The sequence below is a fragment of the Mustela nigripes genome, chromosome 5, assembly GCF_022355385.1.
Source record: "Mustela nigripes isolate SB6536 chromosome 5, MUSNIG.SB6536, whole genome shotgun sequence".
NCBI classification, from domain to species: Eukaryota; Metazoa; Chordata; class Mammalia; order Carnivora; family Mustelidae; genus Mustela; species Mustela nigripes.
The window spans coordinates 50,432,532-50,460,506 of record NC_081561.1 but is presented as its reverse complement, the minus strand read 5'-3'; positions in this window follow the sequence as shown (position 1 = coordinate 50,460,506).

Sequence of the window (27,975 nt, the reverse complement as noted above, 5' to 3'; positions counted from 1 at the left end):
AGAGAGATCACAAGTAGGCAGAGAGGCAGACAGAGAGAGGAGGAAGCAGGCTCCCCACTGAGCAGAGAGCCTGATGCGGGACTCGATCCCAGGACCCTGAGATCATGACCTGAGCTGAGGCAGCAGCTTAACCCACTGAGCCACCCAGGCGCCCCAGAGTCTCCATCTTGAATTAAACTCCCTTAGCCTTCCCTAGCATAGTACGCTCCAATGTTCTAGCGCCTGCTGTGTGGCTGGCATACGCTAGGTATTTATATACATTACCTTTTCATTTTCACAATAATCATACAAGGCAGACTTTACTGATTTTCTTTTTCAAAAAACGGCATCTTAATAAGCGTTGGTTAATGCAGAGTCCCCCCCCCCCATTTATTTGCATTGGAAGTCTAAGGTTCAGAGAGGTAAAGTATATTATTCATGATCACACAGCTAGGATGTGAGCCCAGGTTTGACAGACTCTGAGTCCTGTGCTATTTCTAGCACACTTCCTGACTCTGACTGAAAATACTCATCTCATCCTGATGTTCTTTCTTCTTTTAACGTATACTCTGCATTCTGGCTTCACTTACTTCAATTATTTACTGCTCTAAATAGCAGCTCAAAAATCACCCACCTCATGTACATTTTCTCACTTTCCCATCCTTGATCCTGCTTAACTCTTACCCGATTCTGTATTTCTGGTACAATAATGTCAGGTACTGTTAACTAACATCTTATTACAATAGGGAGTAAATCCTTTTGAAGCCGGAGGATTTATTCAGTCCCTGAAACATTAGCTGGGAAGCCCAGAGAGGTATTGTTGGTGGGTCCTAGGCAAAACCAGCTGGGAGTGCTCAAAGAAGAACCCGGTACTATGAAGATGTAACCAGACCTGTCAGGGATCAGGCCAGGATGTGGGCACCAGTTTCATGGACCAAGAGTGATGCTAAGTGAGTCCACAGGGAACATTCCGGGGATCACATGAATGAACACCTGAGACTTAGTGCTGGGACAGGAGCAGGGCTCAGGTCTAGAACAGCCAGGGGCCACGCCATAAGCATCTGAATGGACAGAGTGTAGGCCGCAAGATGTAATGGGAATCCACGCTCAGCCCGTTTTCTGAAGGGCAGCCTGTGATCTCCTCCATGCAGAAGCTCAGTGGTGCAGCCTAACAAAGTCCCTCCGGGGCTTGGGCTGAGGCCTCTCTGAAGTCAGCCATCTTTGAATCAGCTCTTCTGGACTCGCTGTCACACTTCCTATGGCAGTATCCTCCGTGTTTCAGGCCTCAGTGGTTCACCCTTCCATACAACCGCATCGTGCCTTTACTATGAATTTGGAGACTGTGCCTTGTGAGGATCAACTTCCTCCTTCCTCTCCACGTTAGCAAATCTCGCAGTATTTTCATTTATCTCCCTCCTTCCTCTTCCTTCTGGGAGCTAACACTCGCAGCTCTGTTCCTGCTTCCCTGAGCGGTCCTTCTCTCACCTGCCTGTTCACTGTCTTCTCCCTCCAGTTCTCTATATTACCCAGACCTCCTGCTTCTTAAAGGGGCTGCTTTTGATTTGCTTCTCTACTTAAGCTGTCACTTCTTTTCCTCTTTCCTTCTCCCCAGTTTCTAGTCCCTCACCTCCAATTATCATGAAACCCTTTACCACTGGACTTCTGCAGAAATGCGTCTTTCCTAGGACTCAGCTTGCTCCTGTGGACCCCTTTACCATGTCCCCCATGCTGAGACTCTCTCCTCTATGATGCTCAGTCCCCTGGTGCCTCCCCTCCTTGTTTGCTTTCTTCTCAGCTCCTCTTCCCACAGTCTGTGTGTAGACAAGTCTTAGCTTCTGGCCTGTCCTTCTTTCCTCTTTCCTTTTACTATCTCCCTCAGTGAGAATAAAACTTCCATGACTTAGAACACATACTCTGCACAGCATGGGGAGGCCTACTTCTCTATCTCCAGCACAAACCTGCTAAATTCCAACTCTGCTCTTTCAGTTGTAGAAAAAGATTTTAATCCCGATGTCCTGAGTGGGCTTCAATTGGGCCATCATTCTCTGCATGCCTGCCCTCCCCAACCTCAGGGAATAATCGTTATCCTAATTAAAGCTACTTTTAATGGGCACCTACTATGTACTGTAGGTCATTCACTCTAATGCCAATGATATCTCAATGAGGCAGGTTTTTTACTCCCATTTTATAAATGAGGAAGCTGAGGTCAATGATCTAACTCGCCCACATTCACCCAGCAGAGCTGGGGTTCAAAGTCAGATATCAGTGAATCAACCAGTTAGCTTTTATACTTTGAGAAGAATTTAGGATAGTAGCTATATGTGTTGCCACTGATGCTAGATTACCTGGATTCCTACCCTGGTTCTGCCACCTCCTAGCTGGTGACTTCAAGCCTGATACTTAACCTTGCCTGTGTTTCAATTTCCCAACCGATGGAATGGAGACAATGATGTCCTGTCTTGGGCAGTTCTGAGGTCACAGCAGTTAAGCACAGTATCTGGCACAGAGTAACTATGTGAGTGCAGGCTAGAATTATGCATACTTTATCACCTGTCACCCTATTTTTCATCCAGTGACTATCCTTACATTAAAGATTTATTTATTTTAGAGAGCATGAGAAAGAGAAGGGGGTGGAGGGAATAAGGGGGTGAAGGGGATGAGGGGAAAGAAAGAGAAACTCAAGCAGACTCCACACTGAGCATGGAGTATGACGTAGGGCTCAAGGTGGGGCTTGATCCCTTAACTCTGAGATCAGGTCTGAGCTGAAACTAAGAGTTGAATGCTTAACCAACTGCATCACCCAGGTGTCCCACGAGAATTTTAAGTAGGCTCCATGCCCAGCTGGGAGCCCACCATGGGGCTCAATCTCACAACACTGAGATCATGACCTAAGCTGAAATCAAGAGTCAAACTCTAAATTGAGCCACCCAGGTGCCCCAATTACACTGATCTTTGACTGCATTCACAACATCCTTTTGACAAATACTGTCATTATTTTGGTGAAGACCAGTATTTGTTTCTCAAACACATAAATTTTCTAGTTTTACTGAAGTTGTCCACTGTGAATAAATGGCCATTGCCTAACCTATTATACAGAATAAAAGGATTCCCTTCCCTGTTCCCCATTCATTGGTTAAATTCATTAGGCATCACTTTGGATAACTCTTTAGAAAAGTAAGATTAAAAACTTTATTTCTATTATATGCTTAGGCAAAGCAGAGGTATTGTGAGGCTTATAAAAGAAAAAATAAAAGGAGGAAATGTATGTTACCAAACAGAACACAATCTATATCCATACTTTATCATTTGGAGCAGTGATTCCTACCTAGAGATGATTTTGCTGTCTCCCCATCCCTCAGGACACTTGGTAATGTCTGAAGACATTTCTGGTTGTCACAGCTTAGAGGATGGTCCTATTGGCATCTAGTGGGTAGAGGCAGGGATGCTGGTAAACACCTTATAATTCATAGGACACCCTCTCTCCATCAAAGAGTTATCTAATCTGAAATGTTCATAGTGCCAAGGTGAAAAAATCCTGATTTCAAGACAGAGACAGGATGGTTCAAACCGGTCTTGTAGTTTTTAGACCAGTTCTTGTTAAAAGCAAACAAAACTAAAAGTCACCACGTGAAGTTTCTTTAAATTTCATAGGGATAGTGTTAGTGGCATCAACGGATGGTAATGTAACACCACTGCTGACTTTATTTTGGAGCACAGAGTTTAATTATATACGACAGCACCCATGGAGAGATAAGAAAATTGTCATGATGATACAAGAAGAAATAACCACCCTCCAAAGTCCTGGAAAAGTTTTAACAACAAAAGTGGTAGCCAGCAGATAGCGAAGCAGATAACTGTCACCTTGTTTCAAAAACAGAAGAACCCTCATGGAGGCAACTGACATCAGCATGCTGTGTCAGAAGGACCTTGTCAAGTAAAGGCTGTAATTGCCAACAGGTTCCCTGGGCAAGAGGGGAAGAGGAAAAATGGGAAAATTTAAAGTCCTCTGTGAATTGCTCTAACACAGAGCACAAAGGGGAGGTGGATGTGACAGCTTTTAAGCTGACAGTTGCTCTAGGTGAGCCAGGAATAGAGTGACCCTGCAGATGTTTAATGAGCCCAGAAGAAGACACTTTTCTCTGCTCTGCTAGAGACTGCCTTCACAAAAAAAAAAAAAAAAAAAAATCACTGACTTGGTATGCAAATGTTTTTGCATAAGATGTCTTGCCATTTCTTTTGGCTGCCTGTGAATGCACTGCAAAATGTATGGCTTTGTAGAATTATAGTCTGTTAGAAATATAAGGAGATAAAGAAATTAATGGCAGGTATGTTTACTTCTGCATAGGACAGAAGAGAGAAAATCCTGAAACATGGTGAGCACATGAGACATCAGAAACCTTTGGGTCAGTGAAGGACAGGTGCCTTTCCTTTCTTCCTTCACACTAGAAAATACCCCAAATTATTTAGTGTTGCCTCAATGCTATCAATCAGTAGATGATAAAGGAGGGTAGATAAGGAAGCTAAGAATGGAGGAAATGTGTCTGGCAGGATAGAGTTTTGGGGAGAGGTGCACACCTGGGGAACAGACCAGGCCCTGTAATGGTTTCCAGATGCTGATTCCCTTTCCAGGGTTCCAAGGTGAGTGGCCAGGGATGGGGTACATATGTCCCAGCCACTAGCCCAGATGCAACTCCATCTAAATTAGAAAAGAGGCCCCTCCTAAACGCTTTTTTCTATCTTCCAGAAAATTGTCACAATAATTACTCAAGTCTACAATGACTACTCTGTCAACTACCCCACCCATCTCTGAGATGTGCAAAGCACAATGTGCAAAATTATAATAAACAAGGAGCTCTGGTGGAGATGTCAATGGTCATCAGTGGCTGAAATTTTAAAATTCCATGGTCCCAGTTAATCCCCAGTTAATAGAAGAAAGTTCTTTCCTCAGAACAAAAGTAGTTAATAAATTTAGAAGAATAGACCTAGAAAAAGCATGATTTTTGCAGTTCTCATTGAAATAATTGACGCAGGGTGCCTGAGTAACTCAGCTGGTTAAGCATCTGCCTTCGGCTCAGGTCATGATCCCAGAATTCCAGGATCAAGCCCCACATCAGGCTCCCTGCTCAGCAGGAAGTCTGCTTTTTCCTCTGCCCTTTACCCTGCTTCTGCTCTCCCTCTCGCTTTCTCTCTCTCAAATAAATAAGTGAAATCTTTTTTTTTTTAAGAAATAATTGATGAGGGCACCTGGGTGGCTCAGTGGGTTAAGGCCTCTGCTTTCGGCTCAGGTCGTGATCCCAGAGTCCTGGGATCGAGCCCCACATCAGGCTTTCTGCTCAGCAGGAGTCTGCTTCCTCCTCTCTCTGCCTACTTGTGATCTCCGTCTGTCAAATAAGTAAATAAAATCTTAAAAAAAAAAAAAAAGAAAGAAAGAATTGATGCAGGCAAAAATCACCAATGAATGCTAAAACTACTAGGTAGGTGAAAGATGACTGGAGAACAATATTTATGTGGTGCTTAAGTAGCACCCTACAAATTACTTGTGGATTTTCTTAAACATGTCCTTTTCTTCAATCAATTCTCCCAATATATATTTTACTTATTTATATGCTGTAATCATACACTACTGTACTGATGCATTTCTAAATTATAAACACAAAAATACATCTGAAAGAGTGAGGTAGGGGTGCCTGGGTAGCTCAGTTGGTTAAGCCTTGACTCTTGGTTTCAGCTCAGGTCGCCATCTCCCAGTCCTAAGATGGAGCCCCACGAGGGGCTTTGCGCTCAGGGCTGAGTTTGTTTCAGATTCTCTCTCTCCCTCCCACTCTGCTTCTCCCCTCACTCGTACACACACTCTCTCTAAAACAAGTAAGTAAATGAAATCTTTAAAACAGTGAGATAAAAACAATTAAGCTATTACAGATTTTTCTCCCAACATCCCAAATCATTGTCTTTGAGGCACACTTCAGAAAGCATCAATTTAGTCTATCCATTATTTTGTGCCTGGAGATTTCTCTGATGATTGAAATTACTGGCCAAAGCAAAAGAAATAAAAGGCACACAGAACAACGCAAAAAGTGTTGAAATCACAGAAAAGGCTCTCCTTCACCACCACTCAATAGTAAAGATGAATCTTTCTGACTCGAAGACAGCCAGATGTGTTACTTGCTCTGTTTTGCTCCATTTCTGGACATGTCAGATGTTGTTATGATTTTTACGTTTTTCTTTCCATCCCACATTTTTCATGTGTTGCTCATTTTTACCATTTGCTTTGGGTTTCATGTCATTCTGTAGCGTCTCCCCTGCATTCCCTGTCCCAAGCTTTGACTCCCACGTCAAGCTTCTGGTTCATTTCAGAACAACTTGTTGCATTACCCAAACAGACAAAAGTGGGCCACTCTTCAATGAATGGGGTAGAGAAAGGGGGCCAGAGAAGGCATCCTCAGGCTGTGATGTAAGTAAGGAGTGAGAGTAATAAGTGTTATGGGTTTTTGTTTAAACTATGTCTTCATATGGGGCGCCTGGGTGGCTCAGTGGGTTAAGCCTCTGCCTTTGGCTCAGGTCATGATCTCGGAGTCCTGGGATTGAGCCCTCTCTCTGCTCAGGAGGGAGCCTGCTTTCCCTTCCTCTCTCTCTGCCTGCCTCTCTGCCTACTTGTGATCTCGCTCTCTGTCAAGTACATAAGTAAAATCTTAAAAAAAAAATGTCTTCATAATTGAGGAATCTGGTAGTCCTCACCTTAACCAACTAACCATACTTAACATCACTAATCTCCTGATGAGTTCTCAAAATGAAATACAGCTCTGTGAAGTATGCTTACCAAAAATGCTTCACCTGTGTTTATTCAAGCCTTTAAGCCTCATTTCCTTTTCATAGGCAATACAAGAGATAAAGAAACAAATAAAACAACACCAAGATGAAAGATCCAGAAATGTAGATCTGGTCTCCAACAAAGCTGTCAAAAAGTAACAACAACAAAAAGTTGGGGTGCCTGGGTGGCTCATGACCTGCCTTTGGCTCAGGTCATGATCCCAGGGTCCTGGGATTGAGCCTCATATCAGGCTCCCTGCTCAGCGGGAAACCTACTGCTCCCTATCCCATTTCCCCTGCTTGTGTTCCCTCTCTCACTGAATCTCTGTCAAATAAGTAAACAAAATCTTAAAAAAAAAAAGTTAGCCATTGTGTTGCCCCAAATTAGAGAACATATTATTATTAACATTACTACAGTCGTGATGAGTGAATGGCAACATTCATGGTGAAAAGTCTCCTGGCCAAAATACCATAGGTCTTTAAATAGCTGATCATTATTTTGCAATTATTTTTTTCTACATAATGAAAGGCCTTATCAGGATAGATTACTTTATTAAAAATGTGTATCAAATAATATAAAAGCTTATAATAAAAGATAGCCATTCTTTGCATTCATCACTACCCATCTCCAAGAAACAGCCAGTTTTAACTACTTGGCTATGTTTTCAAATAAGTGTTATCATGTCTTTAAATAATGTGTTCTTTACTGTTTTTCGGTTTATCAGTGTGAGACCTTCTGCTGTGACAAATGAAGATTTAGTTCTTATACTCTCATCTCTCTGTCCTCCAATATAGTTATATCATCACCTTTTGTTAAATTAATGGAAAATACCTGCATAAAAGTGTCATTGCAGAACCAAATAGTATCCTATGAGTATACTTTTTTCTTGTGTGCCTTCGTCCTTGTCCTAAACATCTTTCCTTTCTTTTGCAATGTTTTCCTTACAACAATCCTTCTGTTTTGTTGGTCGTTTTGTTTGTTCCTTCTTCTTCTTTTTTTAATAAAATAAATAAATTTAAAAAAATAAAGATTTTATCTATTTATTTAACAGAGAGAGAGAGATCACAAGTAGGCAGAGCAGCAGGCAGAGGGAGAGGGAGAAGCAGGTTCCCCACTGAACAGAGAGCCCGATGTGGAGCTTGATCCCAGGACCCTCAGATCATTACCTGAGCCAAAGGCAGAGGCTTAACCCACTGAGCCACCCAGGTGCCCCTGTTTGTTCCTTCTTGTTCTTTAAAAGCACCACCATGTTGGGGCACCTGGGTGGCTCAGTCAGTTAAGCGTCTGACTCTTGGTTTTAACTCAGGTCATGACCTTCCATTTGTAAGCTGGAGCCCTGCATGGGGCTCCATGTCCAATAAAGAGTCTGTTTCAGACTTTTATCTCACTGTCCCCCAAACCCTGCTTGCTCTCTCTTAAATAAATAAATAAATAAATAAAACCTTTTAAAATAAAAAAGCATCTCCATATTTATCTGGTTTCATCATCATCATCATTATTATTACTTTTTAATTTTTTCCAGTAAAACTCTCATAGAGCTTTCTGTGCTGCTTCAACCTCTACCAGTAGACCCCTAGATCTTCTTGGTGTTATTCCCTTGAGGACCTCCTAGATTCTGGTTTTTCACTTTTGTGGTGTACTCTCTTGTTTTGTACAGCATATTTTCTGGAAACTTCCTAAGACAAGAAATAAATTATTTCTGAGGCTCTGCATGTCAGAAAATGTCTTTATATTACATTTCAATAATAGCCTTGCTGAATGCACACCAGAAGATTAGAAACCATATCCCTTGATGTTTGGAAAGCAGTGCTCTATTGTTAGGCATTGTTTAATTTTCAGATTGTTTGTTGCAGAGTTTAGAAATACAGTCAATTTTTGTATAATTGTTTTGTATTCTGTAAACTTGCTGAACTTGTTTATTAGTTCCAATAGTTTTTTAGTAGACTCTTCATGATTATCTCTATGTAAGATCATGTCATCTTCAGATAGAGATAGTTTTATGTCCTTTTTTCCTTTCTGGATGCTTTGTATTTTTTTTTTTTCTCCTTAATTGTCCTGGCTAGAACCTCTAGTACACTGGTGAACAGAAGTGGCAAGGACGGATGCCCTTGTCTTGTTCTTGATCTCAGAGGGAAAGCATCCAGTGTTCCACCATTGTTTAATCATGAAAGGATGATACATTTTGTCAATGTTTTTCTTGTGTTTATTGAGACGATCATGGTTTGTTTTTTTTGTTTTTTGTTTTTGTATAGTTATGGTGTATTACAGTAGTTGATTTTTGGGTATTAATTTCTGGGAAAATTCCACTAGTAGAGAATGGTGTGTAATTATTTTTATTTATATATATATTTCATTATATATCTATAATTACATATATAAATTTTTGTTTCTTTTTATATGCCTTTTCATAAGTTTGCTAGTGTTTTGCTGAGGACTTTCATATCTGTATTTACATGAGATATTTGTTTATAATTTTCTTCTGTTGTTTTTGGCTGCTTTTGGTATCGGAGCAATCCTGGCCTCAGAGATGAGTTGGAAAGTGATGTCCTGCCACTTCTGAGAATATGGCCTCTAACCCTAACCAGGAGGCACAGGGAGCCCTGTCTTTTCAGTGGCACCTATCCGGAATGGAGTTGCTTTCTCTCTGAGCCGGGAAAAGGGGCCAGTAATAGTCTCGATTCAAATGCCACAGACTCCTGTTCTTGTGAAGTGTTAGCAGATTTTCTTGAATAAATATGTCTTCCTCTGCTCTTTGCCCTTAGGATAATCTCCAGATATTTTAAATTGTTGTTTTTGAACGTAATTTTGTTTTTGTTTTTGAACACAAGTTTGCTGAGCAGTAGGTCTGTGAAGCCTTTTACACCATCACATCAGAAATCAGAAGTAGAACTCTAATTATCCTTTCTTACTCCGTCTAAGAGTCTTTAAATTTTTTTTTTTTTAAGATTTTATTTATTTGACAGAGAAAGATCACAAGTAGGCAGAGAGGCAGGCAGAGAGAGAGGAGGAAGCAGGCTCCCTGCCAAGCAGAGAGCCCGATGCAGGGTTCGATCCCAGAACCCGGAGATCATGACCTGGGCCGAAGGCAGAGGCTTAACCCACGGAGCCACCCAGGCACCCCTTTAAATTTTTTTAAGTTATCTTGGTTCCACTATTTAATACAGGAGGAATGAATGAAATGCCCTGTGATTTTTGATTGTCCGTTCATATTTAAAACTGAGGTGTTGAAAAGCTGATTATTCTGTAGCAGGCAAGGATAGGAACAGGGAAGCTAATGTGAATCAATTACAGAATTTATCTCTAGACAAACTGGGTAAATTATGGTTTCAGAATAGAATATAAAAGAAAACAAAAAAAATCAGAAGTCTGGAGGAAAGTGAGTGTGCGAATCATCTCATCTTTTCTAGTTGGAGCAAGTCAATACTGATTTGGAAAAATCTAGCTCTTCTCCTCAGCCCTGGCATTCTTGCTAACACTCTCCACACTTGAATTATTTCAGTAACTATTTTTCTTTAATATTTGAAGGAGCCTTTGGGGAAAAGGGTAAAGAAACACTCACCTAAGTTTTAGTCATTCCTGTAATTTAAATTTAATTAAGAAAAAAATCAGATTTAATATTTTTCCCAACTATATCATGTATAGTGTTATTCTCTCTTTATAAAATAATTTATGTTTATACCTGTTTATTTCTTTGACTAACTATATTGTTTATATATCTACCAGCTTTCTTTCTCTATATATGCATAGAGAGATTATAACAATGTATGCTAATGACTAATGTTAGTTATTTCTGGGCAGAAGGACCTGGGATGCTTTAATACTTTCTCCCTTTCATTTTTTATATTGAGTGACATTTTAAATAAGACATCCATATCAATTTTTTTAAGTCAATACAGTGCAAAAGCAAAACACAACCCACTAACAGACCAATCAAACATATAATCAGGGCTGGTATCTATGGTGAGGCAAGCCAGGAGCCCAAGAAATGAAATTTGGGAAGGCATTTCCTATCAGAATAACACAATGGCCCCTCAGCTCCTCACTGGCCTCACCACAGCAGTCCTGAACAGCCTTGCAAACAACACAGAGGGCTGGCAGATCAATGGAGGTAAAGAACAGCATGTTTGGAATTCTGGGTCAATGAATAAAGCATACTTTTCCCTTTTTATAAATGGTTATTAAATATGTTTTTAAAAACTATTGTAGAAGAAATCATAGTCTTTACACTTTAGAAGTTAATTACCATTATGATCGCTTGGAGATTAACCAGCACCTAGTCTTCCCATTCCTACCTGTCCCTTGATTTGGCGTTTGCGTGAGTGTGTCGCAGGCTCTGGCCGCAGGGCTCTGAGGGGGTGTGTTGCTGTCAGCTGCAGCATCTCTTGCTTCATCTAGGACTTTCCTGATCACCCTGGCTAAAACAACACAATACCCTCCTTTGTGTTTCCAGCCCATTTTCCTGCTTTAATGTCTCCCTAGCTGTTATCATATTCCAAATGTATTCATCCTTTCTGCATACAGTTTTATTTTGTATGTGATGTGTTCATTGCCTGTCTTGTCTCATTAGTATATAAGCCCTGCTACCCTCAAGGAAGCCTGATGGTGCACAAGAGGTTTCCATAGTATCTGCTGAATGCAAGAATGAATGAGTTCATTGTACACTCTCTGAAGGACTGTAGACCCAATGGTGTTTTGACAAAATGAAAAATGCACAGTTTTTACTCCCCACAGAGAGAGTCCTTGCCTCTGTTCCGAGGGACAGTCACTGGCCTCATGCAGTCATCACCTCCCAATCACATACAGTTTGTTTTCACCCACCTTTTCCTTTTCTCATAGTGTCTCTTTGTTTTCTCCCTTCAACTCTAGCCCAATTAGCATAGGGAGCTATTTTTCCCCCTTAAAAAAAATCACTCAGACTGGTAAACATAAAAGGTAATACTAGTAATAACACACTCATGAAAAGAAAGTCAGTTTTGAAGAGAAAACAATAGCATTATTAATTGTGAACATCTATGTCTGCTATATATCTGGCCCTCTGCCAAGCAATTTATATGCATTGCCTCATTTAATCAATATAGATAAAGAAACTATGGTGGCAAGAAGTAACCTGTCTGGGTCACAGAGCCAAAAACTGGTCTGAACCCATGTCAGTCTGATTCCAGAGCCCAGGCCCTGCCAGGGGCAACAGAGAAGCTGTGCTGTTCATTTCTAATGTAATCCCCTCTGTGGGATTTTCCCTCCATCCTCTTCCCACACTACATCCTCAACCATGCTACCAGCAGTTGTTCTCTTCATGTTCCCACAGCTGTGGGAACACATACTACCTCAGCTGTGATCACATAAAATGTTAGGTCTATGTCTGAAAGGCTCAGCTGGGTGCATTTGCACTCATTATCAATGTTATGAGGTATCTGCTTGCTTTATTCATTGCAATTAAGGTTGTAATAGAAGCAGGAGCTTTGGAGTTATTCTATATCCATATGTATATATGGGGAATGGGGGAGAGAAAGTTAGAAACCCAGCATCTGCTACTTATTAGCAGTATAAAGTTAGGCAAAGTATTTAATCCCTCAGAATGTTAGGTTACTTACATGTGATGTGGGGATAATGATTCCAGTATTACAGTGTAATGAGGATAACCTAAGATGTGTCTGTAAGGTGCCTGGCATTGTGCCTAGGGCAACACAGGTGCTTCGTGAGCACTCTTGATGTGGGTCCTCTATAACACTGGGCCTGCCTTGATTCTGACTACTTCTGTTGCACCTCATACAGCATTTCAGCTATGTTATGTGTTACCTGTTTTGGTTTGCATTAGTTTTCTATTACTTTGCAACAAATTACCCCAAACTTAGCAGCTTAACACTATAAGTATTTATTCTCTTAAAAGTTTCTGTACATCAGTGATCTGAGAACAGTTTAGCAGGTGGTTCTGGTTCAGTCTCTCAGGAGGTGTAGTCAAGATAACTGACAGCCAAGACGTCAGTTAGACCTGCAGTCATCTCAAAGCTCAACTGGGAGAGTATTTGCTTCCAACTTCACTCATGTGGCTATTTACATGCTTCAGGAGATTTGTTGCCAAGCTTATTCACGTGGACCTTTCTACAGGGCTCTCAGGCCATGGCAGCTGGATTTCTCCAGAGGAAGCAATCCAAGAGAATGATAGAGAGCACCCAAGATGGAAGCCGTTCAGAGTCTTTTTATAGGAAGGAATAATATAAAGCATGAATATCAAGATGTGGATATAATTGGGGCCATATGAGAGTATGTCTACCTACCTGGTTTAAATATTGTAGAGAGCTAGCTTAGGGATTATGATGTGCCCAACTGTTTCACTGATTTTCTGGAAAAGTTTTTACAGAAAGTCCTGTGTTTACATAAGGAATTTACACATTTTGGAAACATATACTTTGCTAAGTAGGTAACTGGCTATACCAGTAATAACTTCAACATACTTTACAACATAAAAATAGTAACAATAATGATTTCTTTTCATAGTTCTACAAGTTATCATGCTATCAGTACCTTTCATTTCCTACTCTATGCATAATTAGACTTTTCCTTTAAGTTGGTTTCTTTCATTTTTTAAAAAAATTATTTATTTGAGAGAGAGACAGTGAGAGACAGCATGAGAGGGGAGAAGGTTAGAGGGAGAAGCAGACTCTCTGTGGAGCTGGGAGTCTGATGCGGGACTTGATCCTGGGATGCCGGGATCATGACCTGTACCGAAGGCCGTTGCTTAACCAACTGAATCACCCAGGCACCCAGTTGGTTTGTTTCTTAAAAACCATTTCCCCTTTGGCTGTATCCTTGGTACATTTTCCACCCACTCCCCCTTCTTTGGTTTATAGACACATGCACAAATGTGCGTGTGCGCGTGCACACACACACACACACACACACACACACTTTCTAGCTTCCTTCCTCAGAGAGCAGCAAAGATCAGGTAGGTAGTCATGGTGAAATACAAACATTACTCCCAGTCCCATATTTGGAGGGTAACCTGTTTTTTTATTCCCAATTAAGTCATAGCTCCAGCTATCTCCCTTGAGTGAAGTATCCTGCCTTGGGATGATCTTGGCTCCTTTTCTCCCTTTCTCCTGGTGGCTGATCTTAGTCATAGCATTGCCTAATTGTATTAACCTCCCAAGAGGAATTGACATGGGTCAAATTTGATATTTGTGTCTTCTCAGTCTTCGGAAAAGGATTATATAAATACAAAAATATGAATAATAACTAGTAAAATATATCAAAATATTAAATAAGTATTACAAATATTAAAACCTTATTGTACAAATATTAAAACACATCCTTTACATAAATATAATCTGCTTGGATATTAAAAAGTAGATTCAATAATAACAGTTTGACAATTTGCACTCTTCCATTTCTATAAATTATTGAGAGTCTATTTTATTAGAAATAGTATTTAATTATTTGGGTTGTCTATGCCTGCCAATAAGTCTATTAAAGTAAATAATTTCTGCTTTTGAAATGTTCTTTCTCAGGAAAGTAAACAGAAATGAGCCAGATGAATAGTTAAAGAAAGAAATATAAGGAGCCACGAGCAGGTACATATTCTGAGACAAAAAGATTTGATGATGATAGTTACATTGGGAAAGGGGAGAGAAAAAGTGATAACAGAAAAACAGGTGCACTGGCTGTGAATAATGAAAGGGAAATGTTTATAAAAATGAAAACGTGATAGTATCACTTACTTATGATGGACTTTGTACCATTTACATTCACTAAAAGATAAACAAGGAGAACATTTTGAAGAAGAAGTATAATCCTAGTCCTGTTAGAGTTGTCAGAGACCTTATATACTTTGTTACTCCATCTGCTCCACTTAGGGTGAAAAACAGGAATGAAAGAGATTAATCTTTTGATGGCCAGTGTTATTTGGTTGAAGAGCTAGGGCTGAGATTAATTGAATTCTTAATTCAGTAGCTTTTATTAATAATTATATTTTATGATTTGGAAGAGAATTAGTTTAAGTTTTTACTTGTACATTTCTTATTTTTTACATCACCTAAGAGATTTAGAAATCTGAAGTAAGTCTGTCAAATGAACTATAGTTATAGTATATGTGTATGTGAATCCAATAGAGGGGTTCAGCAACAGATGAGATGAAGCAGAGAAAAGGATCAGAGCCATTGAAGACAGTGCAGTGGAATTTATCCCATCAGAAGAGCAAAAGGAAAAAAGAATGAAAACAGCTTAAGTAAGTTAAGGAAAAACATCCAGTGGACCACTTTTCCACTCCCAGAAAAAGAAGAGAGAAAGAGGCAGGCAGACAACTTATTTCAAGAAATAATGGCTGAGGGATGCCTGGGTGGTTCAGTGGTTAATCATCTGCCTTTGGCTCAGGTCATGATCCCAAGGTCCTGGGTTTGAGTCGTGGATCATGCTCCCTGCTTAGTGGGAAGCCTACTTCTTCTGCCTGACACTCCTGCTGCTTGTGCTCTCTCACTCTCTGACAAATAAATAAATAAAGACTTAAAAAAAAAAAAAGAAAAGGAGAAAAAAAAAAGAAAAGAAATAATGGCTGAAAACTTCCCTAACCTGCAAAAGAAAAAGACATCCAGTCCGGGAAACCCAGAATATTTCAAACAAGACAAATCCAAAAACACCCACATCAAGACACATTACAATTCAACTGTCAAAAGTTAAAGACAAGAAAAGAGTCTTAAAAGCAGCAAGGGGGAAACAACCTGTTCTGTATAAAGGAATCCTTATAAGAAGGCTATCATCAGAATTTTCAGTGGAAACTTTACAGGCCTAAAGAAAGTGGCACGATTTATTTTTTTTGAAAAAGCTGAAAGAAAAGGAAAGAAGAAAACTGCCGATCAGGTGTACTCTAGCTAGCAAAGTTGTCTTTCAAAAATGAAGGAGAAATAGAGTACTCCAGACAAACAAAAGCTGAGTGAGTACGTCGCCATTAGATCAGTCTTACCAGAAATATTAAAGGGACTTCTTTAAGCTGAAATGAAAGAGTACTAGTCAGTAAGAGGAAAACATGTGAAAGTATAATCCTCACTTGTAAAAATAAACATATAGTTAAGTTTAAAATACTCTAATATCATAATGACAGTTGTTAATCACTTATAAATCTAATGTGAAGGTTAAAAGACAGAAGTATTAAAAATAACTATAGTAATTTGTTAAGGGATACACAAGATAAAAAAAGACCTGTATTTTGACACCAAATACAAAAAAATGTGGGCAGTGGAGAGTAAAAAATTGAAAGTTTAGATTGTGTTTTAAGTTGTTATCACCTAAAAATAGACTATTATGAATATAAGGTGCTTTATATAAGCCTCGTGATAACCACAAAGCAAAAACTTACAGCAGTTACACAGAAGATAAAGGAATCTAAGCATATCACTACAGAAAATAATCAATTCACAAAGAAAGAGAACAAGAGGAAAGGAGTAAAGGAATTACTAAACAGCTAGAAAATAATTAACAAAAATAATTAACAAAATAGCAATAGTAAATTCATATCTATCAATAATTACTTTAAATGTAAATGGACTAAATTCTCTAATCAGAAGACATAAAGGAGCTGTATGAAAAAAAAAAAACAAACAAAAAAAACAAGACCCAACCATGTGCTGTTGAAGAAATTCAACTTCAAAGACACATGTGAACTGAAAATGAAGGATGGAAAAAGATATTTCATGCAAATGGAAACCAAGAAAAGCAGAGCTAACTGTACTTATATCAGACAAAACAGACTTTAAGCCAAAGAAATAAGAGATAGTTATTATATCATGGTAAATGGGTCAATTTAACATGATGATATAACAGTTGTGTTTATCAACCCAGCATAAGGACACCTAAATATGTAAAGCAAATGTGAACAGAGATCTAGATAAAGATCTGAAGAAAGAAATAGATAGCACTATAATAATAGTTAGAGGACTTCAATGCATTTAACAATGGATAGATCATCCAGAGAGACAACCAAACTCAAAGATGTTAGATCAGATCGACTTAACAGTCATTTATAGAACATTTCATCCAACAGTTGCAGAATACACATTCTTTTCAAGTGGATAAGGAATATTCTCCAGTTTTGATCATATATTCAACCATAAAACAAGTACTAATACATTTAAGAAGATTGAAATCATAGTAGCATCCTTTCTGAACACAATGGTATGAAACTAGAAATCAATTAAAAAAGAAAAAAATTCACAAACATGTAGAGATTAAACAACATGCTATTCAACATATAATGAATGGAAGAAAAATCAAAAGAAAATAAAAAATTACTCAAGACAATAAAAATGGAAGTATACTACACAAAAATATAGGATCCAGCAGAAGCAGTTCTACAAAGGAAGTTTATAATAATAAATACCTACAGTATGAAAAATAAAATATTTCAAATAATCTAAATTTATATCTCAAGGAACTAGAAAAAGAAGAACAAAAAAAACCTCAAGTTAGTAGATGGAGGGAAATAATAAAGATCAGAATGGAAATAAATGAAATAGAGATTAAAACACAATAGAAAAGATGAATGAAACTAAGAGCTGGCTTTTTAAAATTAATTAATTAACTAATTAATTAATTTTAGAGAGAGAGAGAGTGTGTGTGAGAACATGAAGAGGAGGAGAGGGAGAAGGAGAAGGAGAGAAGCGAACTCTCTACTGAGTGTGGAGCCTCACAACTCTGGGATTATGACCTGAGCTGAAGGCAGATGCTTAACGAATGAGCCACCCAGGTACCCCTGAGCTGGCTTTTTGAAAAGATAAAACAAATCTATAGCTAGACTTACTAGGAAAAAAAGAGAGAAGAATTAAATAAGCAAAATTATTAATGAAAGAGGAGACATTACAGCTAATATCATAAAAATCAGAAGGATCACAAGAGACAATTATGAACAATTACATGTCAACAAACTGGGCAACTTAGAAGAAATGGATACATTCCCAGAAACATACAACCTACCCAAGACTGAATCATGAGGAAATAGAAAATCTGGACAGACCAAAGACTAGTAAGGAGATTGCATCAGTAATAAAAAAACCTTCCAATAACAAAAAAGTCAGGACTAGACTGCTTCAGTGGTGGATTCTACCAAATAACTAATGAAAAATTAATACCAATACTTCTCAATCTCTTAAAACATAAAAGGGAACAATTCCAAATTTAATTTATGAGGCCAACGTTACCCTGACAATATAAGAAAAGGAAATTATAGGTCAATATCCCTTATAAAAAGAGAGGCAAAAATCCTCAACAAAATATTAGCCAAATTCAATAATACACCATGATCAAGAGGGTTTATTCTAGGGATGCAGGGATGGTTCAATACTCAAAATCAGTGTGATATACCACATTAACAAAACGAAGGGTAAAAAGCCATATAATCATCTCAACAGATGCAGAAAAAGCATTTGACAAAATTCAATATCCATTCATGATAAAAGTGCTTAACAAACTGGGTATGGGGACACATACTTCAACATAATAAAGTCCATATATGATAAGCCCACAGATGCTCAATTGTGAAAAACTGAAAGCTTTTCCTTTATGATCAGAAACAAGACCAGAATGGCCACTCTTGCCTTTTTTAATCTATATAGCATCAAAAGATCTAGCCAGAACTACTATACAAATAATAATAATAAAAATACATAAAAGGCATCCAAATCAGAAAAGACACAAAACTCTCTCTGTTTGCAGATGACATAATTCTACATATAGAAAATACTAATGATTTCATTAAAAAAATTTTAGAATTACTAACAAATTCAGTAAAGTTACAGGATATGAAATCAAAAGACTAAATTAGTTGTCTTTCTATACATTAATAACCAACTATCAGGAAGAGAAATTAACAATCGCACTTACAATTGCAACAAAAAGAAAAAAAATAAATTTAACTAAGTGATAAAAGGTCCATACACTGAAAACTATAAGACACTGATGAAATTTAAGAAGACACAAATAAATGGAAATATATTCTCTTCTTATGGATTAAAAGAATTAATATTATTAAAATATCTAAACTAACAAAAGAATCTACAGATTCAATGCAATTCCTATCAAAATTCCAATGATATTTTTCACAGAAATAGAACAAACTATCCTAAAATATGTATGGAACCACGAAAGACCCCAAATGGCCAAAGCAATCTTGAGAAAGAACAATGCTAGAGGAATCAAAGTTCCTGCTTCAAACTGTATTATACAACTCTAGTAATCAAAATAATACAATATTGGCTAAGAACAGGCACATAGATTATTAGAACAGAATAGAGGGCCCAGAAAAAAAACTCATGCATATATGCTCAATTAAATTACAACAAAGGAGTCTAGAATATACAATGGGGAAAGGGCAGTCTCTTCAAGAAATGGTGCTGGAAAAACTGGAAACAATATGCAAAAGAATGAAACTGGATCACTATTATATATCATACACAAAAATAAACTCAAAATGGATTAAAGATCTAAATGTGAGACATGAAACCATAAAACTCCTAGAAAAAGACAGAAGTGGTAATTTCCTTGACATTGACCTTAGCAATATTTTTCTAGATATGTCTCCTGAGGCAAGGGAAACAAAAGAAGAAATAAACTACCAGGACTACACCAAAATAAAAAGCTTTTGCACAGCAAAGAAAACCATCAACAAGGTGGCTCAGTGGGTTAAAGCCTCTGCCTTCGGCTCAGGTCATGATCCCAGAGTCCTGGGATGGAGCCCGGAGTCAGGCTCTCTGCTCAGCAGGGAGCCTGCTTCCTCCTCTCTCTGCCTGCTGCTCTGCCTACTTGTGATCTCTGTCTGTCAAATAAATAAAATCTTTAAAAAAAAAAAAAGAAAACCATCAACAAAATGAAAGGCAACCTACTGAATGGGAGAAGCTACTCATAAATGATATATTCAATAGAGGATCAATATCCGAAATATATAAAGAACTTGTATAACTCAATAATAAAAAAGCAAACAATTTGATTAAAAGAATGGGCAGAGGAACTGAACAGACATTTTACTATAGAATACATCAAAATGGTCATCAAGTACATGAGAAGGTGTTCAACATCACTAACCACCAGGGAAATACAAATCAAAACCACAATGAGATATCCTTTGCTCCTCTTACAATCCAAATTTTATGGGTGAAATTTTAACTGGAGAGACATGGCATCCTTTAGGTTTATTTTAGTTAAATGATCAACATTTATTAGTAGTGGTATTTGAATTGTCTGAATGGCACTGCTCAGTAGAAAGGGCACACTTCCGTTTGTTTATATCTTTTTTTCTTACTTTCATAAAATAGTTATTGGCCTAAGATGAAAACTTAGTGTCTGTATTGATTTAATTCATATTTTAAGAACTGTAACTATAAAATAAAGGTGATCTAGAACAAGACTGATCTGAATGATCTCCTAAAAGCCTTTGTAAGTCAATGTGGAAAAGAACTGAGGCATCTGTGTTTATTTAAATGACTAAAGGATGTATTTTGATCAATTAAGATAATGGATGTTGCTAGTTCATTTTAACTATAAAACATTATACAAATGTAGAGCATTGCCACAACCTGAGGAAAGACTGATGGTAAGCCTCCTCTAGGCTTCATCCTTCAAGTATTCAGTTTTATTGGAGAAAGAGGCTATGAAGCAGAGGTGGGGTGGTGGGGGAGATGGGTTCAGGGGCAGGTGTTGTTTTGACTGGACTCCCTTGGTGTACTCTCATTCATGCTGAAATACTTTTACAGTCTCATTTCTACTAATCCACCATACTATTTTCCCAAATAGGGTACGCACATCTTAGGCTTTCTGTGGGTAACTGAGAAAAGGGTATTGGCAATGCCTAATGCCTAATGTGCAGTTTTCTGCAGCACAGAAAGCTCTTTCCACTACATTAATTCAGTCCCTTCAACAGCTTTTTGAGGGTGGCAGTTTTCATGTCTTTTGTAGAAATAAGGAAATGGATATTGGAGTTAATACGATTCACTTATGCTCTAATCCCTAGTAGTGGCAGATGCAAGAATTTGATGCAAAATCATGAGTTCTTTATACCACCCCATGTGACAGATTAGTGTTTGGCCCATTTCCACCAAGGCAAAATGTTGTTCAATATTAGACTCATCATTAGCACATTTATTAGGAGACTGAGAAAAATAGAAAAGCAAACGAAACTCAAGCTGCTCATTTGTAACTTCACTGAATGGAGGAGTAGATTAAAATCTATATAATATGAAATTTTGGATTTTCTACATACTATTACAATCTGTGAAGCTGAATAAATAAATGATTATAATTAAAAAAATCAAGGACTTTTTCTTTCAGTAATGGCTGAGTGGTTACTATCAGACTAACTTTCCCATAGATAACAATACTAATGCTAGACAAAAAACATTTTTTTTTAAAGATTTTTATTTATTTATTTGACAGAGAGAGTGAGCACAGGCAGATAGAGTGGCAGGCAGAGGCAGAGGGAGAAGCAGGCTCCCTGCTGAGCAAGGAGCCCGATGTGGGACTCGATCCCAGGAGGCTGGGATCATGACCTGAGCCGAAGGCAGCTGCTCAACCAACTGAGCCACCCAGGTGCCCCCCCAATTTTTTTTTTAAAAACTATTTGAAGGTACTAGAGAGTGACAAAAAGCAAGCAGGAACTGAAGGGGACTGTACACTTGGAAGAAGCAAATACTATGCGTGAATTTTCTGTTTTTATGGCTTTGGTGAGCATAGACATTATACTACATAAAAGGACTAAAATTTAAAGAATAAATTAAAACAGGCAATGTTCATAGCAATCTGATTGCCTTGAGGTACTGTAACCATGAGTGACCATGGCAGTTGGGAAGTGAGAGAAGGAAACCTTGGAAGGAACTGAGGGAGAGGAGAAGCTTCATATTCTGCATAGAAACTCCACCCATGACCCCTATACATGTGCAGCTCTGTTTGAAGCAGCACCATTAAGAATGAAGTAACTGAATACAAAATTTCAGCTGCCATCCATCATAGAGAAAATACGACAGTATTGGCCAAATATGTGTCCCACCTCAAGGGATTAATGTCCTTACAAAGAGAGCCCAGAGAGCTCCTTCATCCCTTTGTAATATGTAGAGACAGAGTGAAAACAAAAACATCTAGAAACCAGGAAGGAGGTCCTCATGTGACAATAAATCTAGTGCTGCACTGATCATCGATGTCCAGCCTCCAGAAGTCTAAGAAATAAATTTCTGTTTATAAGTTACCCAGTATATGGTATTTTTGTTATAGCAGCCTGAAGAGACTAAGACATAAGAGTTTGAAGTTGTGTCCTAAAACAAAAAAATCAATACTCTTTGAAGTAATTTAACAGAATCCAGAGATCCTATCATTCATAATGTGTGGGATACAAATGGAAATTACTAGGCATATTTAAGAGACAGGAAAATGTGACCCACACTTAAAAGAAAAGGCATTCAATGGAGATTAACACAGATGACCCAGGTGTTCATATTAGTATACAAAGAGTTTAAAGTAGGAATTAGCAATATGTAGTATATAAAGGAACATAAACTCTTTTTTTTAAAAGATTTTATTTATTTATTTGACAGACAGAGATCACAAGTAGGCAGAGAAGAAGGCAGAGGAGGAAGCAGTTTCCCTGCTGAGCAGAGAGCCCAATGCAGGACTCGATCCCAGGACCCTGGGATCATGACCTGAGCTGAAGGCAGAGGCTGAACCCACTGAGCCACTCAGGCACCCAGGAACATATACTCTTAATAAGCAAATAAGAAATCTCTAAAAGAAATATAAACTATACATATGAAAAGAATGAAACAGACATTCCAGAACTACAAAATACACTATCTAAAGTTGTATTTCATATGGGCTTAATGATGCTTGAGATGACAGAAGAACCAGTAAATGTGAAGATATATACAGATATATATATATATATAAATATATATATATATCATCCAGGTTGAAAAACAGAACAAAACAACAGGGGATAAAGCAGAACCTCAAGTACATCTGTGCCACTACTAAAATGTTCAACATTTGTGAAATTGTAATTGTAATATCAAAAAGAAAAGTAAAAAATCGGGCAAAAAATTTAAGGACTCAATGGCCAAAAATATCCCAAGTTTGGTGAAAGTTTAAGTTCATAGAGTCAAGAAGTTTAGTAAACTCCCATCAGCATAAATACGGGCATATAATAGTCAAATAAAATCTTGAAAACAAACAGAAACAATGACACACTACAAGCAGCTTAGCATCAATTTGAATATTGCTGACTTCTCATAAGAAACAATGAAAATCAGAAGAAAATGGTTCATTTTTAGAATGCTGAGAGAAAAAAAACGATCAACCCAGAATTTTATATGCACCGTACATGTTAAGGAATTAGGACAAAATAAAGACATTTCATAATAAAACCAAAAGAATCTTCTGCCAACAACTTTCACTGAAAGGTGAGAGGAATGAGATCAAGTAGGAATAAAGAACAATGTAAATAGTAAACATATGAGTGAATGTAAGAGACTATTTTTTTCTTATTTCTTTAAAATACACATAGTTATTTAAAAAATCATAAAATTCTGTCGTGGAGCTTATAACATAGGTAAATGTAATATACATAAGAGCTAAAACATAAAAAAGCAGAGAGGTGGCAAATGGACCTGGGTAATTACAAGAGTCTTATGTTTTACATCTTTTGGTATATACATGTAAACTGAAAATTTAAGGATGTCTGTTGTAATTCCTAGAACAGCCACTACAACTAGAAAGCCTATAGATGAAATGGTATTGTTTATTTATTCAAAACATGGTGGAAAAGGAAGAACAGAGGATGAATAATGAGATGGTACAGACAGAAAGCAAATAAAACATAGCAGACTTAAATCCAACCACAGCAATACAGTTGACCCTTGAACAACTTGGGTTTGAACTATGTGAGTCCCCTTATATGTAGATTTTTTATAGCACTATACTATAAATGTATTTCCTATTCCTTATGATTTCCTTAATAATATGTTCTTTACTCTAGCTTACTTTATTGTAAGAATTCAGCATAAAATAAATATACAAAATCTGTGTTAATTGAATGTTTATCATTAAGGCTTCTGGTCAATAGGAGGCTATTAGTAGTTAAGTTTTGGGGCATCAGAAGTTATGCATAAATTTTTTACCATGAAGGGGTCGGTGCCCCTAACCCTTGCATTGTTCAAGTGTCAGCTGGTAATTATATTAAATGTTAAAGGGCTAAACATTCAAAGTAAAAAGTCAGGAATTGGTGGGGGGGTGGAATTTTAATTTAGTAGCAAGAAGAAAATCAGAGAAATCTTAGACTGGCAACTTTACTTCTGATTATATAGATTGTTGAATTCTACATTGATTTACCCATGAGACTGTGTAGGTACTCATGTTTTTTGAATGGTTTGGGTGTCCTTCCTTTCTAGCAGGGATATATAATCTCTAGAAAATGTCCTTAAATTCAAATTTGAAGAAACAGAGGTTAGGGTCTGAGTGCTTCCTCTCCCAGAGGGCTGTGGGATTCTATTGCAAATTTCTTCCTAGTGTCCAGCATTGCATACAATAAGATTTAATTTGCCTATTTGACTTGCATATAAACAACTCAGAGGGCCACCCATGAGACCTTTTACAGGACAAAGATTAGACTCCCCAGATTAAGAAAAAAATTATACTATGATTATTATAATTCCCTGGATAACTGCCTTTCTTTTAGTAAGGCTGAAAACTCTGTCTTATTCCTTATTTCCCCAGAAAATTAAGCCAGTGACTGGCACAACCATGGGCATTAAATAAATGACACAATATGATTCCTAGGTCCTAGAAGTAATTTAAGACTGCTTCTTAAATACATTTACCTGTATATTATTTATTAACTTTTAAAACTACTTTTATTAATGAATAATTTTATATAATAAAAAGTTCTCATTTAAAAAATATAGTTTGGGGACGCCTGGGTGGCTCAGTGGGTTAAAGCCTCTGCCTTTGGCTCAAGTCATGGTCCCAGGGTTCTGGGATCAAGCCCCACATCAGGCTCTCTGCTGAGCAGAGAGCTTGCTTCCCTTCCTCTCTGCCTGCCTCTCTGCTTAATTGTGATCTCTGTCAAATAAATAAATAAAATCTTTAAAAAAAAAGTATAGTTTGATGAGCTAAATGTATATACACATGCAACCATCAACACAATCAAGACATTTGTATATGGGGAACATGCTAGAGATTGTATCAATAAGGAAAGCCTAAAACTCTTCAGCATAAAGAATTGGTTCCCTTATTTTCATTTTTTTCCTCTCTTACAAGATCGATGTTTCAAATTCTAGGCAGTACTATATGTAGCAAACCCTAAAGATTCCACCAAAACCTATTAGAAATGATAAATGAATTCAGTAAAGTCGTAAGATATAAAATCAACGTACAGAAATCTGCCGCATTCCTACACAATAATAATGAAGCAGCAGAAAGTAAAATTAAGGGGTGCATGGATGGCTCAGTCAGTTATGCATCTGACTCTTCATCTTCTTTTTTTTTTTTTTTTAAAGATTTTATTTATTTCAGAGAGTGAGTAAGAGAGAACATGAGTGGGGGAGGAGCAGATTCCCCACTAAGCACAGAGCCCAGTGTGTGGCTTGATGTGGGGCTTGATGCAGAGCTCAATCCCTGTACTTCGGAATCAGGACCTGAACCAAAGGCCGATGCTTAACTGAAGGAGCCACCGAGTCCCCACATCTAACTCTTGATCTCAGCTCAGGTCTTGATCTCAGGGTTGTGAGTTTAAGCCTTATGTTGGGCTCCATGCTGGGCATAGAGCCTACTTGAAAAAAAAATAAAAAAGTGAAGTTAAGAAAACAATACCACTTATAATTGCTCCCCAAACAATAAAATATCTAGGAATAAACTTAATGAAAGGGGTAAAAAAAACCTATACTCTGAAAAGTATAAAACATTGATGACAATACAAAGAATGGAAGAACATTCTATGCTCACGGATTGGAAGAACAAATATTGTTAAAATGTCTATATTACCCAAATCAATCTACAGATTTAATACAATCCTTATCAAAATACCAACAACATTTTTTACAGAACTAGAGCAAACAATCCTAAAATTTGTATGGAACCACAAAAGACCTTGAAGAGCCAAAGCAATTTTGAGAAAGAAAAACAAGGCTGGAGGTACCACAATTCCAGATTTCAAGTTATATTACAAAGCAGTAGTAATTAAAACAGTATAAAAATAAATACATAGATCAGCAGACTAGAATAGAGAGCCCAGAAATAAATCCATAATCACATGATCAGTTACTCTTCAATAAAGGGGGAATGAATATACAATGGGAAAAAAAGTCTCTTCAACAAATGGTCTTGGGAAAACTGGTCACCCAATTGCGAAAGGATGAAACTGGACCACTTTCACCATTCACAAAAATAAATATGGATTAAAGACCTAAATGTGAGACTGGTGACCATAAAAATCCTTGAAGAGAACACAGGCAGTAATCTCTCCGACATCACCTATAGAAACATTTTTCTAAACATGTCTCCTGAGGCAAGGAAAGCAAAAGCAAAAATAAACTATTGGGACTTCATCAAAATAGAAAACTTCTGGACAGCAAAGGAAACAATCAATAACACTAAGAGGCAACTTTTGGAATGGGATATTTGCAAATGAAATATCCAGTAAAGGGTTGGTATCCAAAATATGTAAAGAACTGATACAACTCAACACCCAGAAAATAATCCAATTAAAAAATGGGCAGAAGACATGAACAGACATTTCTCCAAAGAAGACATACAGATGGCCAACAGAACATAAAAAGAAGTTCATCACTTACCATCAGGAAAATGCAAATCAAAACTACAAGGAGGTATCACCCCACACCTGTCAGAGTGGCTAAAATAAAAAAAAAAAAATAATAAGTGTTGGTTAAGGATGTGGAGAAAAAAAAAAGATTCTTGCACTGTTAGTGGAAATACAAACTGGTGTAGCCACTGTGAAAAACAGTAGGGAGATTACTCAAGAACTTAAAAATATAACTACCCTATGATCCAGGAATTGTGCTACTGGGTTATTTACCCCCAAAATACAAAAGCATTACTTCAAAGGGATACATGTACTCCTATGTTTACTGCAGCATTATTTACAATACCCAAACTATGAAAGCAGCACAAATGTCCACTGATAGATGAATGAATACAGAAGATATGTACATATATGCACATACATATGTATGCATGGATGTGCACACATACATATATGCACATGTATATATACATATATGTATGTATATATATACATGTACGTATGTATATATATATACACACCATGGAATATTATTCAGTCATAAAAAAAGAAGAAACCTTGCAGTGGATAGAGCTAGACAGTATAATGCTATGTAAAATAAGCCAGAGAAAGACAAACATCATCAATCATCTATGGAATTTAACAAACAAAGCAAACAAGTGGGGAGAGTAAAATGAAGGAACAGACTGTTATCTACAGAGGACAAACTGATGGTTACCAGAGGGGGAGATGGGTGAGGGTGGGGATGGGAGAATTAGGGGATAAGGATTAAAGAGTACACTTATCAGGATGAGAAAAAATAAAATGAAATGAAAAAAAAAAATTCTCTTAATCAAAAACAAAAACACACCAAGAGGCAGGCCTAACAACAGCATCTTCTGAGAGCCCCAAAGCTGGAGAATTTCAAAGCAGATTAGCTGTGTTATGGTCAGTGGGTTAAAAAAAAAAAAAAAAAAAAAAGATGGAAAAAAAAGACAAATTCTAAGTAGATCCTTGGCAACAAAGGAATTCAAGAATTCTGGCCCTGATTTCACACAGTTAACAGAAGTTTGCCAATTATTTAATGTGCGTGTAGCACTGTGGTCGCTATAGAGATCTATGAGTGAGACAGTACTTGTTTTCCAAGAGGTCACAATCTCCTTGGGATTAAGGTGATACAAAAATAATCATAAACCAAGTGTACGTGTCACAGAGAGACACATGAGGAATACTAATTGAGGTTTCAATTTTTTAAGAGACAAGCCATGTCTTTAAAACATACTTGGTGTTTACTAAAATAATCTAGTGTGGTAATCTCTGGAAGTCAAAGATTAGAATGAAGGAACCACACCTTTCTTATTTTTGTTGTTTTCTAAAGAAGTTAGAAAACTTGCGAAGGGAAGTCTATGACTTGCTTACATTCCAGACTCAG